Here is a 16,349-nt window from a genome sequence, read left to right on the forward strand (position 1 = left end):
GCAAAGGCTTCAACCATGGACCAGGGCTGCTTTGAGAGGGGCACCAGTCAGTGACTCCAGTGGCATCGGGTTTCCGTGACTGTCCCGGTATGGAAGGATGAAGTGCCGTGGTGGCCGGGTAGCCGCCCGAAGATGACCACCCACTCCCCGAGACACCCATCGTCGGCGACGCCCCGGCGCTGGGCCCCGTCCGGCGGTTACAGCGGTTAGGGCGGATATCGCAGCCCGCCTCAGGCAGCGGCGCCGGTATCCAATCAGCGACCGCCGTCTCCCTCCGCGCGCGTGCGGGACCGGCACCACGTGACTCTCGGGGTGCTGGGGGCGGACGGGAGGGAGCGGCGTGAAATCCACATCCGGGTGAGGTCGCGCTGCCTGGGGCTCGCGCGCGTGTCCGGCTCGCGCGCGTGGGGGCGTTTTTCCCCGGGGGGTTGGGGGGTGTGGGGCGGCCCTGAACGGCAGGCGGGCGCGCGCGCGCGCTGCCGGCGCGGAAGCGAGGCGCGGCGGTTGGCGGCGGCAGGCGCGGGCCGCCAACGGCTGCGGGGTCCCTGACAGGGGCGGCTGCCGAGCGGGCTGACGTAAAAGGGGGAAGCCGCTCCCCGCCCGCTTCTCTACAGCCTGGCAGGCGCTGTTTGCAGCTGGTTTCCCGCCCTCCCTTCCCTGCGGTTGCGGGGCGTGGAGCTGGCCTGGTACTGACGGTGGTAGAACCTGGCTGCGGCGGCTGCTGCAGGTGATTGTCTCTGCGAGGCCGGCCTTCGTCTGCATGACTCCTCCTCTGGTGCTGCCCCCAGGTTCAGGCCTCACCTGTGCCACAGCCACCGTCCATCAGTGTTGATATCTGTATGCTGTGGTGGCTTTTCTTAGTGACATGACTTAACGTTTGCTGCAAAAGCGGATTTTAAAAGTAGTTTAGAGGGACAGGAGCCTTCCTTCCCTGCACCAGAAAACTAATATCCCTGTCAACAGAAAGGAGAACCTTGTGAGTAGTTCTCTAGCCCAGAGGTTTGGAAATCTTGGCTGTGACTTCTCTGCTCCCTGCTTCTGAGGCCAAACTGTGCATGGCTGAATTTTCAAACATTATCTGGGATCATAAGTTTTGGGGAAATATGTAGCCTGACTTTTCAAAAGTGCCTCTGTGCCTAATATCTGTTACTGTAGGTGTAGTTAGGTGTTGAAGTATTTCTGAAAATCTCTCTGAATCTTCAGTCATTCAAAATGTTTTCTAGAAATCTGGTCTTTAAACATTTTAGGTTTTGAGGGTTAAGGTATAATAGGGTTGAACGTATCTTCTTGATACCTTAGCACCTGAGCTTAGCTTTTTGCTCTGGGATACTCCCTTGATGAACTCCCTCTGTGGCTTTGGCTCTCTTCAGGAGACTATCACCTATCTTATAAGCAGTTTTGCTTTCCTGTGTTAGCAATTCTTTTTGCCTATCAGCTACATCCTGTGAATGTGTCTCTTGTGATCTTACTGCAGTGTTTTAGTGAAACTTTGGGTGCCGTTCCTCCCAGGGCCTGAACATCTGTTTATGTAGACTTAATTGTTCTCAGCACTTTCTGACTGTTTTGCTTTCTTCTGCTCTTCAAAATATGCTCTTCTGCATACATTTCTTAAACTTACAACTTTGTTCTGAGTGCTTCCATATCCATGGCTTGAATGTCTAAGTAACTGTTGATGCTGATGTTCTAGTAATTGATTTGGTTTTTTTTCAGAGATGTCAGTTTCTCAGTCACTAAGACAGGAAGCAAGCTGCCCATCATTTTCAAACAGGTTTTGCTGGGTAGACAATGTCTATTAAAAAGTGCCTTAGTGAACTCCCTGCTGGAGTTGAAGGACTTGAAAGAAAAAAATCACAGCAGTGTTCAAGCAGATGATGTCTGGATGCTCAGTGAATAGTAGCCAATCCCAGTGCCTTTTTTAGAACCTCTTATAGAGATTCTTGAGAATCTGGTGCATATTTATCTTATACTATTTTGAAAGGAGGATGATGAAATTTAGGAAACTAGGAGCCACACATGTGCTGTGTGGCTCAACATGTCTTTGTGAGTAGCTTCACCAATAGTGTCTTCTGCTGTTAGTCTAGGCCAGAGGTGTCAAACTCATTTTCACCGGGGGCCTCATCACCCTCAAATGTGTTTGGCCTTTTGAAGGCAACCGCGAGTCTGATGTGGCCCCCAGTGAAAATAAGGTTGACACCCTTGGTCTAGGACATCACAACCTCCACATGCTGATTTCTTCTACCTTAAAGCTGAGGTGGTATTTTACTGTATCTCGTGTGAGGAGGTAGGTGTGTTTTGTACACAACAGATTGAGACAGTGTATTTTAAATTGAGTGTGCTACCTGTGGATATATTTTTGTCCAAATCTTTATTCTGACCATTGGTATAATTAAGTTTAAGGCTTCCTTCCAGTTTAATTCTACCAAGAGATAGAAATGATTGAAAACTGAGTATACATGGTGACACATTTACATCTGTGGTGTTCATACATACGCCTTTACAAGGATTTTGAGACATGTTGATCAGTCAGTGCCTCACTAAAACTCCCAATGCAGTTTAAGTAGTTTTGAATTTAATTACGTGATCCTTGATTGTTTTCTGCGTGTCTTTGAACAACATGGAGTGTCAGACTAGCTGCTTCACCTTTCAAGAGGCACAACTACTGCCAGATTTTGGTGATGAATATATGTAGTCTAGACAATGTTAGCTGTTTATATGGAGTCAGGCTGACATTCAGGATGATGACAGCTACATAGATTTGTAGGTGCCAAAAATATAGTTATGCTATAATGCTTATTTCTGGTTCAGAGGAACAATTGAATAGCAATCTTAAGGGCAATAACTGGCATTCTCTAAATGTTTACAGAACTGCTAAGACATCTAAGTATGGTGCGTATCTGAGCGGTTGGCTTGACTCCTTCTGGCTTACTGAAAAGCAACTTCCAGGAAAGCTTGCAACACCAAATGGAAAAAAGTTTGTGGTATGATGGAAACAAGCTTTTTGCGAATCTTTAAATGAAAAGTTCATGGTATATTCTTGCCCATGTTCATCCTAGTCCATTCAGGTTCACAAGGTTGTTTCAGTCTGCAAGGGTGTAACATGCTTGTATCTATTGTAATCTGCTATTCCTAGTTAGTGTAGTTCATGACTCTTAAAGGCCCTTACAAGAAAGTTCTTTCTGCTTATGTAAAACCAAATTGATCATAATAATGAAGGACAGAAAACCTGTCTTGTTAAACCATTCTTGATATTTTTGTAGCTATATTTTTAATTTGGTGTAGGGCTTTTTCCATAGCACACTAGGGGTTGCAGACGGTGTCAGTTTTAAGCAATGCGGACTAAATCTACCCTTAAGTACATTGTAAATGGTAGATTATCTAAAAAGTGTTGAAAGGTGTATTTAAGATGTATTTTAACATCTGTTACATTTCACTACTTTGTTACTTTGATATTTATAATCATAAGAATGCATCAGAAATTTGGTTTCTCCGTTTTGGTTATGTCATACTTCTAAAGACTTAAGATTTATGTGGAAATAACCCTTGCTTGTGTTAGTAAAAGTTACCTTAAATTGTGAAGTTGGATTTAGCTTTTCTGATAAGGCCTCTTGCAGCCTTAATCTTCCCCTATTACTTTGTGTCCCTTGAGCAATGGTACCTGTGCTCCAGGCCTGAGTCTCCAGAAGTGGGGCTATTTTTACAGAAAGGAACTAAGTGATTTGTAATTTCCCTAATGTAGAATAACACTGTATTTAGATTTTCTTAATGTACAGTAGGATCCTTATTCTTTCTTCCTGAAGAATTTGGGATTGACCAATATGAAGAATTCTGCTTTTCAGACTTTTTTCCTTTACATTGTTCCATTGACAGGTTCATTTTTGGAGTGACTGAAATGAAATCTGGGGTTTCTGTCCACTCTTTTGATGAAGCCAAGGCTTAAAAACGTAAATTCCATTATAGGGTATGGTTGGAAAACCAGAATAACATACCCAGAAATTTGTTTTTAAGCAATCACAGAGGTTGTTTTGAATCAGAAGAAAGTGAATTAAATTTATTACTTTACATGCACTTGTTTGTTAAAGTGATAGATGTTTCTAAAGAGATTTTTAGGGATGGCATTTTTATAGATCTCTTCTGCACTTTTTCAGCAGCTGGCTGTGGCATCTGCATGCATTAGTTTGTGTACATGAGACTAATATTTCCTGTAAATCACATTGTTACAGATACTGACTATTAAACTTTAAAAGACTTTGAAACAAAGCTAGAGGAATGAACATCATATTTATAAAGATAGTTTGTATCCTCAGAAAGAAAAATATTTCTCCTGCCTGTATAATGGCTATATAAGAAAAGCAGTTTTACTATTTGTCATTGAAGTGATCACAATCTGGTTTTTGAAAGGCCAGTTAAGTTGCTAATTTCAGTTAATATAAGATGTCTTTTGTAATATTTGCACTAAGTTCTAAGTTTTAGTTTTAAGAAAACTGAGCATGTCCAAACTATAGTTCCAACACAGTAAAAAAAAATTAAAATCTTGGGTGATTTATGGAACACTGGCTTTAAAAACCTCTACTAACTGAAAAAGGACTAAATTTCTTATTTTTAAGGTTCCCACTAGCAACCATAATGGGTTTAGAATGTAAATTTTTCACCTTTTCTGCTTTTTTTTCTTGATCAAGGAGCCAAATTTGAATGTTTTAGCTAATTTTTGTGAATCTCCTTAGCTGATAATATATGGCATTGTAGTATCCAATATTAACTGGCCAAGCAAGTTTTCAGGTGCAGTGAAACATGTCTTGTCCAATTCTTCCACCTTTAGACTCCAGGAATATTTGTTCTTTTATTTTAGTGCTGTGTCTCTGGAAAAGATGGCAGGTTTTTGTGCACATATGTAAACTAATTTTAGGTGACTATGCAACAATACTTGTTGGGGATTTTTGTTTGTTTTAGGAAAAAGTAGTTTAAAGAATGATGCTGGTAGCGGGGTTGGTTCCAATTTGTGACTCTTAGTTATATTTGTCTTCATTTTGGATTATAAGGCTGTAGCAAATACTGCGCATGGCAAAGCAGTCTGTACTGGAGAGCAGATTGCCTGCAGTCCATGCAATATAGTTGGAGACTGGCACTAAGGGCTGACAATATTAAAAACTATTTTCTTTGGAAAGGAAGGATATAGGGTGTACAAACACACGGTAAGGTACAAAACATCAAAACCCAAATTCTTCCATTTGGAAAACTGCTAATTTGAAGTTTGTAGCCCTGAATCTATTCCTAGAGCTGTTGCTTTTACTTCAATGAAGGCCTTAGAAAGGATTTAATGTGATGTGTTATTTTTATAAAAGCAGTTCACAGTGGCATTACCATGGAGAATATCAATGTTTGGGTATGCTTATTGGGTGTGTTTCAGTTTCTGTATGTATTGAAGACTTGTACTGTTGTGTGACAGCACAGCCGTGCCAAGGCACTGTAGTCTTTTGATCCAAATAGAAGCAGAAAAACGTACAATTTACAATCATCTGATTCAGGTGCCAATAACTGTGTATGAAAATGAAATGAAAATTTCATACTTCAGTATGAATGTTTTGAACTGGCAGGCACGTGCTATGAGGTGTGGTCAAGGACTCTGGGTCTGTCTAGTTTGGAGAAAAGGAGACTGAGGGGTGACCTCATGGCTCTCTACAGCTTCCTGAGGAGAGGAAGTAGCGAGGGAAGTGCTGAGCTCTTCTTGGTATTTAGTGACAGAACATGTGGGAATGGTTCAAAGCTGCATCAAGGGAGGTTTTGACCGGACATTAGGAAGCATTCCTTTACCAAGAGGGTGGCCAAACACTGGAACAGGCTTCCTAGAGAGGTGGGTAATGCCCCAAACCTGTCAGTGTCTAAGAGCCATTTGAACAATGCTCTTTGTAATTTGCTTCAACTTTTGGTCAACCCTGAAGTCATCAGGCTGTTGGATGAGATGATTGCTGTAGGTCTCTTCCAGCTGAAATATTCTGTTGTATTCTATGAACACTCTGGGGAAAGATGCAGCTCTGGGTGGGAATACTGAATAAATATGAGCTGAAAGGGATGACAAATATTTTCTGTGTTTTTGTGTATGTTTTTGCTGAAGAACTTCAGAGAAACCTGATGTAGGGCTTAGAATATAGAAGCAACTAAAACTGCTAACAAAGGAAAGGAAGGTGGGTGTTTTGTTTTTTTTTAATTATTTCTTTTCAGTAAGATAAAGATCCTGTATTCTCAAACATCTTAGAGTAAGAGTTGAGTTAAAGGAAGAAATACATTGCATAATCTGCTTTCATCAGAGAAAACTCTGAGGACAATTGGTGCCTTTTTGAAATGTGTTTTATGCTTTTTGCCCTCCAAGCAGCAGGAGACTTCAATTTTGGTTAACAGTGGCTATTATCTTAACCCATTTGTGAAAAGTGAATATAATCCTCTATTCCATTCAAGTGCAGAGAGGAAGAGGTTGCTTAACCTAGCCTTGAAAGTAACTTAATGTGTAAACAACAATTAAAATCCCTTCATCCGAGAAGCAGAAACTAACAATCCATTGCAGCAACTTCATAAACAATTTGAACTGAATGTACAAGATTATGAAGGGATTCTCTGTATATGTTACAAGCCTTAAAATGAGAATTTCATGAGCAATTTTTTTTCTCCTTCCCTGGGGATTATATTCAGTTGAAATAATTCAAGATAAAACAGTCTTTGTTCCACTGGTACATTTTTAGATTTCTGTTTTCTACTGATGTGTAAAGTTAAGGGAAAAGAAGATGTCAGAAAACTAGCCTAAACTTTTGCATTCTGTTTTGGCTATAATGGGTGAAACCAAGGAATCTAAATTCATTGGATGGTGATTGACCTGTTAGGAAAATAAAATAAAACTGCATATGGTAGAAAACCTATTGACCTAAGCTTGCGGGCAGGGGGAGTGGGTGGAAGTGCATGGCATCAGCATTGGCTGATGTAAGAAAAAAATCTGAGTGGTTCATCAAATGCATTTGTTCACATATTATGTTTCGGTATAGCAATTTGCTGATGGTTTGTAGAAGAGAGGTCAGTGTCTTTAGTTAACATGTAATTAGGCAGCAGATTCTTTGTTGTTGAGTTAGGCTGCTCTTAAGCCTGGACAGAGGATATTGGTCATCAAGAAATATTGCTGCCGCAGTTACACATTTTTTCTCATGCTCTTCTCCTTTGAGAAGATTGCCCAAAGAGCAAACTTATTTTCCATGTTTAGTTCTGTGTATTCAGGCTGAATATGTAGGTATTATTTTTTTGACTGCTGGCCCCTGCATCAGTGGAAAGGACTAAAAAGGCTGATGATTTAATAAGCTTTTGTTTCTGAAGGTATCTGCAAAGAATGGCCTGTGAAGAACAGTATAACTAATTGAAGTTACTCTGTATCATGCTGTACCTTTTACTTCCTGCAGGTGTTTGATTGCAGTCTATTGAAAGGCACATGATAGCCATGCCTTGCTACAAGAAGCATAGCTTGTGTTCAGAAGACACAGTTACTCAGTGATAAATAAAGTTTACAGGTGTTGAGAGGTGAACAGTTCTGATTGTGCTTGCTAGATGACATCCACTGGTATAATAGTGAAATTTATATTCAGAGAAGTGAATTTGAATGTTAAGTGTTATCTGTGAGAATTAATGTATGTGAGAGAGTAGGTAATATTAACGGTAATAATAACAGTAATAGATGACAATTAAGCTAAGCTGCAGGTAAAATTTGAAGATTCAAAGTATAAAACTTCCAAAGGTTTCGGAGTGGTTGTGTGATTCTAGGTTGTTGTAGATAGCTGAGGGACCAAACTAGTTTGACCTTCTAGTAGGGAACATGAAAATAGTACTTATTCTTCCGTAGTAATTTTTTTCTCTTCCTGGCCAGCAAAAGGTAGCTTTTTATGCAAAAGAAAATAGCACTGGCTCTGTTTTTCTGTTAATATTTCTGAAAAAAAAGACCAAACAAACTCTGAGACAGATTGCACCTGGAGGTTTTTTAGTGAATGTGACAAGGAGTCTTTATTTCAGTTTGCGGTGGTAATGACAAACTTAATCAGGTTGAGGTACAAAACCACTAGACCAAAACTGAAGTGCATTGAATATTGAGTTAAAAGTTCATACCTACAATATGCTTTTGAAATAGTCTCGATGTGAATATAAATGTGTACAGATGCCCTGGACAAGTAAAGACAAATGCTAAATTCACTCTTAAGCCACTCCTCTTAATGCTATCCATTAGAGGTCTTATGCAATGGTTTTTTTCAAATGTTTCAGAGCCAAAAAAAGTCAGCAGACTACTTATATGCGGTACATGTTCTTGATTGTATTTGGCTTAGGTTTTACTACAGTGTGATTTCTTGCATACAGTTGATTGATTGGTAAATAAGAAGGTGGTGTTGAACCAATGGAAGAGCCTGCTTGTAATCAGAGGAATTATTTAACTGTAAATTAGTTTTGAACACAAGAAATTGTAAGGAGAAGAAAGAACCATTTTTCATTATTTTAATGACAGTTGAAGTCTTCCTAGAATGGGGGACACCAATAAGTATATATAAAAAGTAATTAGGAAACCACTGATTATACAGTATGATCTGTTTGAAACAGGTCATCTTGTGCCATGAAAAGATTTTGTTGTTTACATTGCTTTCTGTACATGCTCTAGATTCTGAAGTTCTGTTAGCTCGTAAATAAATAAATATTTTGTATATTTAGTAGTTATTTAGTATAATGTATTAAATAATTTTGGGTTCATTCTATGTCTCCTTAAGGTTTTTGAATAATGTGAGTGTAGGTAAAAGCTATCCAGTGTTCAGTGTACTGTTGCCAAAACTTGGTCTTGTAGTTCTTTAAACTTGAAGTTTTCCTCATTAAATACTTTGGCAGAACACACTGATAGAATTGATTTCATTTATCTTGGGGTGGGGCTTGATGGAAAGGTTGGAATTGCATTACTTTGAGTTTGTTTAACTATTCTTTTGTATTAAATACCTGTGTTTTTACTGAAATATCTTTTATTTATTGTAGAACGCAGACCAGTGATTTTTTTTTTCCTCATTTCTGAGTAAGACAGACCTACAGTCGATTTATTTGCACTAGGCTCACACTTTTTTTTGAAACTTTAACAACACTTTCCTATGTTACATTTCTTGACTTCAGTGTGTGTATAGAGAGAAATAAACTGGAAATCCTGTCTCTGAGTATTGAAATTTAGTGTAATTTTAGATGGAAAACAAAATATTTTAGCACACACTTGCCAGTTAAGCTTTTAAAAGAACTTTCCATAGGGTGCAACTTCTGAAATAATGCAGAGCTTCTGAAGAGGTTTCCATGTGATGTACATGCCACAGTCAACTTCCTTTTAGTTTATAAGCTGCTAGAGCAAAATCCATATCTTGGCTGATCAGCTATAGGTTGAAGAGAAGTTGTACTTAGTTTGAAATGCTGCTTTTCAGTCAAGTCTTGTGGCCTGTGATATGCTCTGCTGGTGGATTCTCAAATGTTTCTCGTTTTTATCTCTTGCATGGGAAACTTTAAACAGTTGGGTTTACTTTTTATTTTTCTGGAAATTTTCTTGCACACTTAATTAGCACTAATATATAGTAACATTGTAAAATGACTGTGAAAGTGGTCTCAGAAACAATTTAAAACCCCTTTTGTTTAGAAGTTACAGTCCACTTAAAAATGATTAATACAGAAATTCAATATTGATTACTGCATGATGAATGGTAAAATGAGATACTGATACTTCAGGATTAGATTCATTTTATTATTAGAATATTAAAAATATCTTTTTTAGGATTTTTGTGAATACTTGCTTTCTAGGTAATGACTGCTTGAAAAGTGTGTGATACAGCTGTCTAACTTAACTGATATTGAGGGTAACTATCACTATGTACCATATAGTGACAGAGGATGAGGAAGAGGCTGAGGTGCTTAATGCCTTCTTTGCCTCAGTCTTCAATAATAAGACCAGTTCTTCTTGGTGTACTCAGCCCCCTGAGCTGGAAGGTAAGGATGGGGAGCAGAATGAAGCCCAAATAATCAAAGGGGAAATGGTTAGTGACCTGCTATATCACTTGGACACACACAAGTCTATCGGGCCAGATGGGATGCACGCAAGGGTCCTGAGGGAGGTGGTGGAGATGCTCACCAAGCCACTTTCCATAATTTATCAGCAGTCCTGGCTAACTGGGGAGGTCCCAGTTGACTGGAGGTTAGAAAATGTGGCACCCAGCTACAAGAAGGGCCAGAAGGAAGGTCTGGGGAACTACAGATATGTCAGTCTGACTTTGATGCCGGTGAAGGTCATAGAGTAGATCATCCTGAGTGCCATCACATGACATGTAGATGACAACCAGGCGATCAGGCCCAGTCAGCATGGTTTTATGAAAGACAGATCCTGCTTGACGCACCCAATCTCCTTCTATGACAAGGTGACCCACTTACTGGATGAGGGAGAGGCTGTGGATATTGTGTATGTAGACTTCAGTAAAGCCTTTGACACCATTTCCCACACCATTCTCCTGGGGAAACTGGCTTCTCATGATGAACTTACTCTTTGCTAGGTGAAGAACTGCCTGGATGGGTGGGCCCATAGTGTTGTGGTCAATGTGGTCCAATTCAGTTTGTGGCCGGTCACAAGTGGTGTTCCCCAGGACTCAGTATTGGGGCCAGTTCTGTTTAATCTTTTTGTCAGTGATCTGGATGAGGGTATCAAATGCACCCTCAGTAAGTTTGCAGACGACACCATGTTGGGTGGGAGTATTGATCTGCTGGAGGGTGGGAAGGGTCTACAGAGGGATCTGGACTGTCTGGATCATTGGTCTGAGGCCAGTTTTATGAGGTACAAGAAGGCCAAGTGCTGGGTCCTGCACTGGGGTCACAATAATGCCATGCAACACTACAGGCTTGGGGAAGAGTGGCTGGAAAGATGCCTGGCAGAAAAGAATCTGGGGGTTTTGATCTACAGCTGGCTGAACATGAGCCAGCAGCATGCCCAGGTGGCCAAAAAGTCCAACAGCATCCTGACTTGTATCAGGAATAGTGTGGCCAGCAGGACTAGGGAAGTGACTGCCCCCTGTGCCTGGTGCTGACGAGGCCCCACCTCGAATCCTGTGTTCAGTTTTGGGCTCCTCACTACAAGAAAGACATTGACATTTTGGAGTGCACCGAAAGAAGAGCAATGAAGCTGGTTGTGGTGTGTTGACCATGTCTGGATGACATATTCCCACCAAAGCATCTCTATTGTTTTCCCCTCCTCAGCAGGTTGTTGAAGAGAAAATATAGTGAAAGACTCATGAGTCACAGTGAGGACAAGATCACTCACCAGTTACCATCACAGGCAAAACAAACTCAACTTGGAGAAATTAATTTATTACAAGTCTATTCAGAATAGGTTAATGAGAAATAAAAACTAAATCTTAAAACACCTTCCCCCCACCCCTTCTTTTTTCTTGGGCTTAAATTTACTCCCAGTTCCTCTGTCTCCCACCCTGAGTGATGCAGGTGATGGGGAATGAGGGTTGCAGTAAGTTCACCACGTTGTCTCTGCTGCTGCTTCCTCCTCAAGGGGAGGACTCCTCACACTCTTCCCTGCTCCAGTGTGGGGGTCCCTCCCATGGTAGACAGTTTTGCATGAACTTCTCCAATGCAAGTCCTTCCCAGGGGCTGCAGTTCTTCAGGAGCAGACTTCACCAGTGTGCATGCCTCATGAAGTTACAAGTCCTGCCAACAAACCTACTCCAGTGTGGGCTCCTCTCTGCAGGGGTCACGGGTCCTGCCAGGAGCCTGCTCCAGCACGGGGTTCCCAACCTCTTTTGGGCATCCGCCTGCTTTGTCATGGGGTCCTCCATGGCTGCACGTGGAGATCTGCTCCAGGATGGACCTCCATGGGCTGCAGGACAGCTGGCGTCACCATGGTCTGCACCATGGGCTGCAGGGGAACCTCTGCACTGGTGCCTGTAGCACCTCCTGCCCCTGCTTCACTGACCCTGGTGTCTGCAGAGCTGTGTCTCTCACATGTTCTCACTCTTCTCTATGGCTGCAGTTGTGCAGTTTTTTTCCCTTCCTTCTTAACTGTGTTATCCCAGAGGCGCTACCACATTGGGGAAGCTTCTAGTAGTTTCTCACAGCATCCACCCCTGTAGCCCCCCTGCCACCAAAACCTTGCCAAGGAAACCCAGTACATTAGTGAAGGGTCTAGAGCACAAGTCTGACGAGGAGCAGCTGAGGGAACTGGAGCTGTTTAGCCTGGAGAAAAGGAGGCTGAGGGGAGACCTTATCACTGTCTAGAACTACCTGAAATGAGGTTGAAGCATGGAGGGTGTTGGTCTGTTCTCCCAAATAGCAAGTGATAGGACGAGAGGAAATAGTCTCAAGTTCTGACAAGGGGAGGTTTAGATTGGATGTTAGGAAAAATTTCTTCACAGAAAGGGTTGTCAGACATTGGAACAGGCTGCCCAGGGAAGTCGTGAGGTTACCATCCCTGAAGGTGTTTAAAAGACATGTAGACATGATACTTAGGGACATGGTTTAGTGGTGGACCTGGCAGTGCTAGGTTAATGATTGGATTCAAGAATCTTAAAGGTCGTTTCCAAACTAATGATTCTCTGATTTTTTTGAGTTATCCTTAGAAATACAGGGATGAACTGCCTTTAATGTTTATAAGGAAGGCTGACATGTCTTTTGTTCGTGTTGAAAGACCAACATTGGTTTAAGAACCACATTTTCTTTAAAATGAGAAGAGATCAGAATTAATGTGCTTGAAAATTTCCAAAATAGAGGCAACATATATTTATTTTCAGATACTATTAAATTTGAGTGTATGCCCTGAAGACTTTGGTATACATAGGTCCTTTTTGTTTTAGTATCTGAAAAAAAGTGTGCACCCTCTATATTTGTGCACACATATATATACACACATCATTGAGCAAAGTTATGAGTGTGTTTTTTCTTTTTTAAACTATAGCAGGCAGCAAATATGTAACATAAATCCTTAATACTTTCAGTACACACTCTTAAAACACCTTTGTCATGCATTTGATAGAGGCCAAGGTAATACTGTTATAAACTGAAATTATCAGCAACAGATTTCAAGATATTTTGACAAGGGTGAAGATACTGACCTGCTGGATTGCCTTGATGTATTCCAGAGCGTGTTTAAGAAGAATTTAAAAAGGTAGTTTATGTAGTTATTGTGATGTAAACAGTATCAAAGACATGTTTTGGTAAAGTGGATGCAAATCAGAGTTGAGTAAAGAATACTGAATAGCAGAAGTGCTCAAAAGTAGGTATAAAAAAAAATTAAGTCACTTTTTATTACTGCTGATCTGCATGACATATGTGAAACACACACTCAGAAATGAAGTGATTTTTTTTTTTTTGACGTACCTGAATAATTTTTCTTAAAACCAGAAAAAAGTTAACAAAGTTATTGCAAAAACATTACACATTTTTATTTTAAATGGTTGTCTTCAGGGAGTAGCTATGCATAAATTGTTCAGATTTCCTCACAGTGTAAACTACACTGTGGTATGATTACAGTGTCTAGTTTAGAAGTCTAGATAATAAATGAGAGTTTAAATTAAAAAAAACCCAATAAAATGTATACAATTGTACGTCACCATTGGATCCTATGGAAAAATGGACACATCTGGATTTAACCTGGTTCCACTACAACTGATTATGGAACATCTGGAGTTTGTAAAACTCGTGAAGGAAAGAACAGTAGCAGTATCTTTGTTACAGCAGGGGCTAATGTGTAGTTCTTGCTTATTAATCCAATCCTGGTTCCTGCATTAGGTTTGACTTATAGAACCACATGCTAAATGAGAAAGTGCGGGAAGGGTGAAAGAAGACCAACAGTTTGTGGAGTTGAATTTAGTTATAGTCTTCTGGCAGACTGTACCTCCTGTTCAGTACCCTGGTGACAGACAGGCAGCCTGCATTCTGAACTGCTCTGGTTAAATGCACTAGGCTTGAATTTCTTGTAATTATTTTGTCATTTTTGATTAAGAAAAGGGTTTTTCTTTGTTCTTATTTAGTGAAAAGTTTATGATACTAATTTTCCATATAGTTTGTCTCTAAAGAAAATTATAATAATTACCTGGGACTTTTAATTGTTAAATGCGTTGGTTTTGTTATTATTTTCTATATATAATATATCCAAGATATATAGGGTTAATGGTTATTGTTCAAATATTCAGACTTTTTCTTGCAGACTTTAGTCAGGCAAAACTTGCCTTCTTTGTGAATTTTGCTGACTAAAGACTATGTAATTGCCCAGTAATTAATGTAGTGAAAAGATACCACTTTACATGTAGTTTACTCTTTGAAACCTGAATGTTTTGCCTGTTTTCTCTGTGTTGCCAGAAGGGATCACTTCTGCATAGCAATTTTTGGATATATTTCAGTTGTTCTCTTTAAACAGTGCCAATTTCAAAAGCTATTAAGCTCTCCGAATATATAAGGTCCTTGTTAACTTAAGTAATTCTATGAATTCTCAAGTATATTATATACAAGTTCACTATAGTTTGCTATTATTTTCTTCTTGTATATGTATTCTACATTCATGGTAGTTTTATACTTTAGGATGGATATCTGTTAGGCGTGCATTTATTTCCAGTTTAACAAAGATCTTGGAGAAGATACAAAACTGTGATTTCAAATAAACTATGTGGGAGAAAGAACCGTTAGTTTCGCTTGGTTTGGGAAGGTGTGGAACGTTTTGAATTAGATACAATCTATGATGAACAGAGGCTTGTCTGAATATATTGCCTATACTTCGTAAACTTTGTACATTCAATTTATTCTGCATCTTATTTGTGAGGTGATATATGTTTTATGAACTATCTAGTTTTTATATGTGTGCATGCTAATGTAATATGAGACTGGATATTCTTACTCCTCTAATACCACATTGCCATTGATGCCATCATTGCTGCAAAGAGAAGTACAGTAGAAGGCAGAGTCATTTTGAAGGTGATCAATGTGTGCTTAGTGGCGTAGCAGAATATGTTTTCTATTTCTGGAAGGATCTGCTTGATAAGCCTTGTTATGTGACAATATTTTAACTGCTAATAGAACTGAGGAGACGTTGTGCCAACCTTGGAAAAGAAAGTTGAGTTTGTGTTTCTGGGGCATTCCTGGTGTGCTCCCTGCCTAACTTTGTAGGCTGGCTAGGGAGACAAAATTCAATGGGTTATAGGATGGGTGAAGAATATGGCTGGTATCTTCTTGTCTCTTTGTTTGGGGGCAGGGGGAGTTTAGCTTCTGTTGAATGAGAAATAATTGTTGCTTAATTGTTAACTGATGAGTAATATTCTTGATATCAATGCCCTCATCACATACTTGGTAGTGAAAATACTTAAATGTCTGGTAACTTGTTGGATATGGGACCTCTTAGAAAATGTCTTCCTCTTTTTGCAATGGGTGCAGTAGTGCCTACCCATCTTCCTCATAAACTTTGGGACCAGAGAGGAACAATATTCTGGAAATGTGTAGTAGGTATAAAGAATCAACTTGGAGAAAGAAATTACCCCATCTATGATCTCTGCTCACAGCTTCCTCATCGTATTACAAAGGCATCAATGGCAATCAGTGTTTTCTGTGAGAAGTAAACATATTTTTCTTGATTGCAACAGGGAATATCCATTTGATCAAAGGTCATGTGATGAAAGTGTTGTATTACATGCTTAAAATAGACCAAAAATGGAAAAAAAAAAAAAAAAAGAAGATAATGTGCACAGACAGTCTGGCAGCAATGTTTTCCATTGGAAAGCAAATTAGTATTTTTGTTTTAGTAGTTCAAGGGCTGGGAGTTGGCCGCTGTGAAACCTTTCCAGTTTCCTTCATGAGACTCATATGAAAATTAGTTTAAAATCATCTCTTGGGCTTCTTCTCCATGAATTGAACCTTCCCTTTAGGAGAGTGTGAAAAATCAAATTAATGTGCTTGCTATGTAAGCAAAAAGTCATTAAGTCCTCTTTTCAAGTATTACTAAAGGGAGAAAAAGTTGCAATGATGCGTTCTTCTTTCCATGTGGAAGGGAGTAATGCATGGTCTTTTCTGCATCTAACAGTAGATCCAGAGACTGCAAAAGGAAAGGTTACAAGTTTTTATAATAAGTCCTGTTTTATTTCAGTGGTTGGATTAAACTTTTCTAGAATCTGAATTTCCAGTAGATGGCAGGCAGGGAGGGTATGGGGTGAGAGTATTATTATGGTTATTTAAGGTGTTCTGTTTCAAGGCTAGCAATTGACGCATGTAAAATCACTAAGACTTTAAAATCTGAGACATAACTTTTATTCTTTTTGATAATATCATGTCAGAGAAATAGGTTA

The 16,349-nt window shown here is 39.8% G+C and overlaps 1 protein-coding gene across 11 annotated transcripts in view; it reads left to right on the forward strand.

Annotated features, from left to right (window-relative positions):
- Positions 1–262: 262 nt before the first annotated feature.
- CCDC91 (coiled-coil domain containing 91) overlaps positions 263–16,349 on the forward strand; it is a 208,254-nt gene continuing 192,167 nt past the window's right edge. For 2 of the 11 annotated variants that reach the window (XM_065034145.1, XM_065034152.1), the window contains exon 1: positions 265–357. The gene's annotated coding sequence lies outside the window, so the exon portion shown is untranslated. Of the gene's footprint in view, positions 358–457; positions 728–782; positions 2,979–16,349 lie in introns of those variants that run through there. The other 9 variants (XM_065034106.1, XM_065034124.1, XM_065034160.1 and 6 more) reach the window with 8 other exon arrangements.

The sequence above is a fragment of the Columba livia genome, chromosome 1 (assembly GCF_036013475.1).
Source record: "Columba livia isolate bColLiv1 breed racing homer chromosome 1, bColLiv1.pat.W.v2, whole genome shotgun sequence".
Lineage (NCBI taxonomy): Eukaryota > Metazoa > Chordata > Aves > Columbiformes > Columbidae > Columba > Columba livia.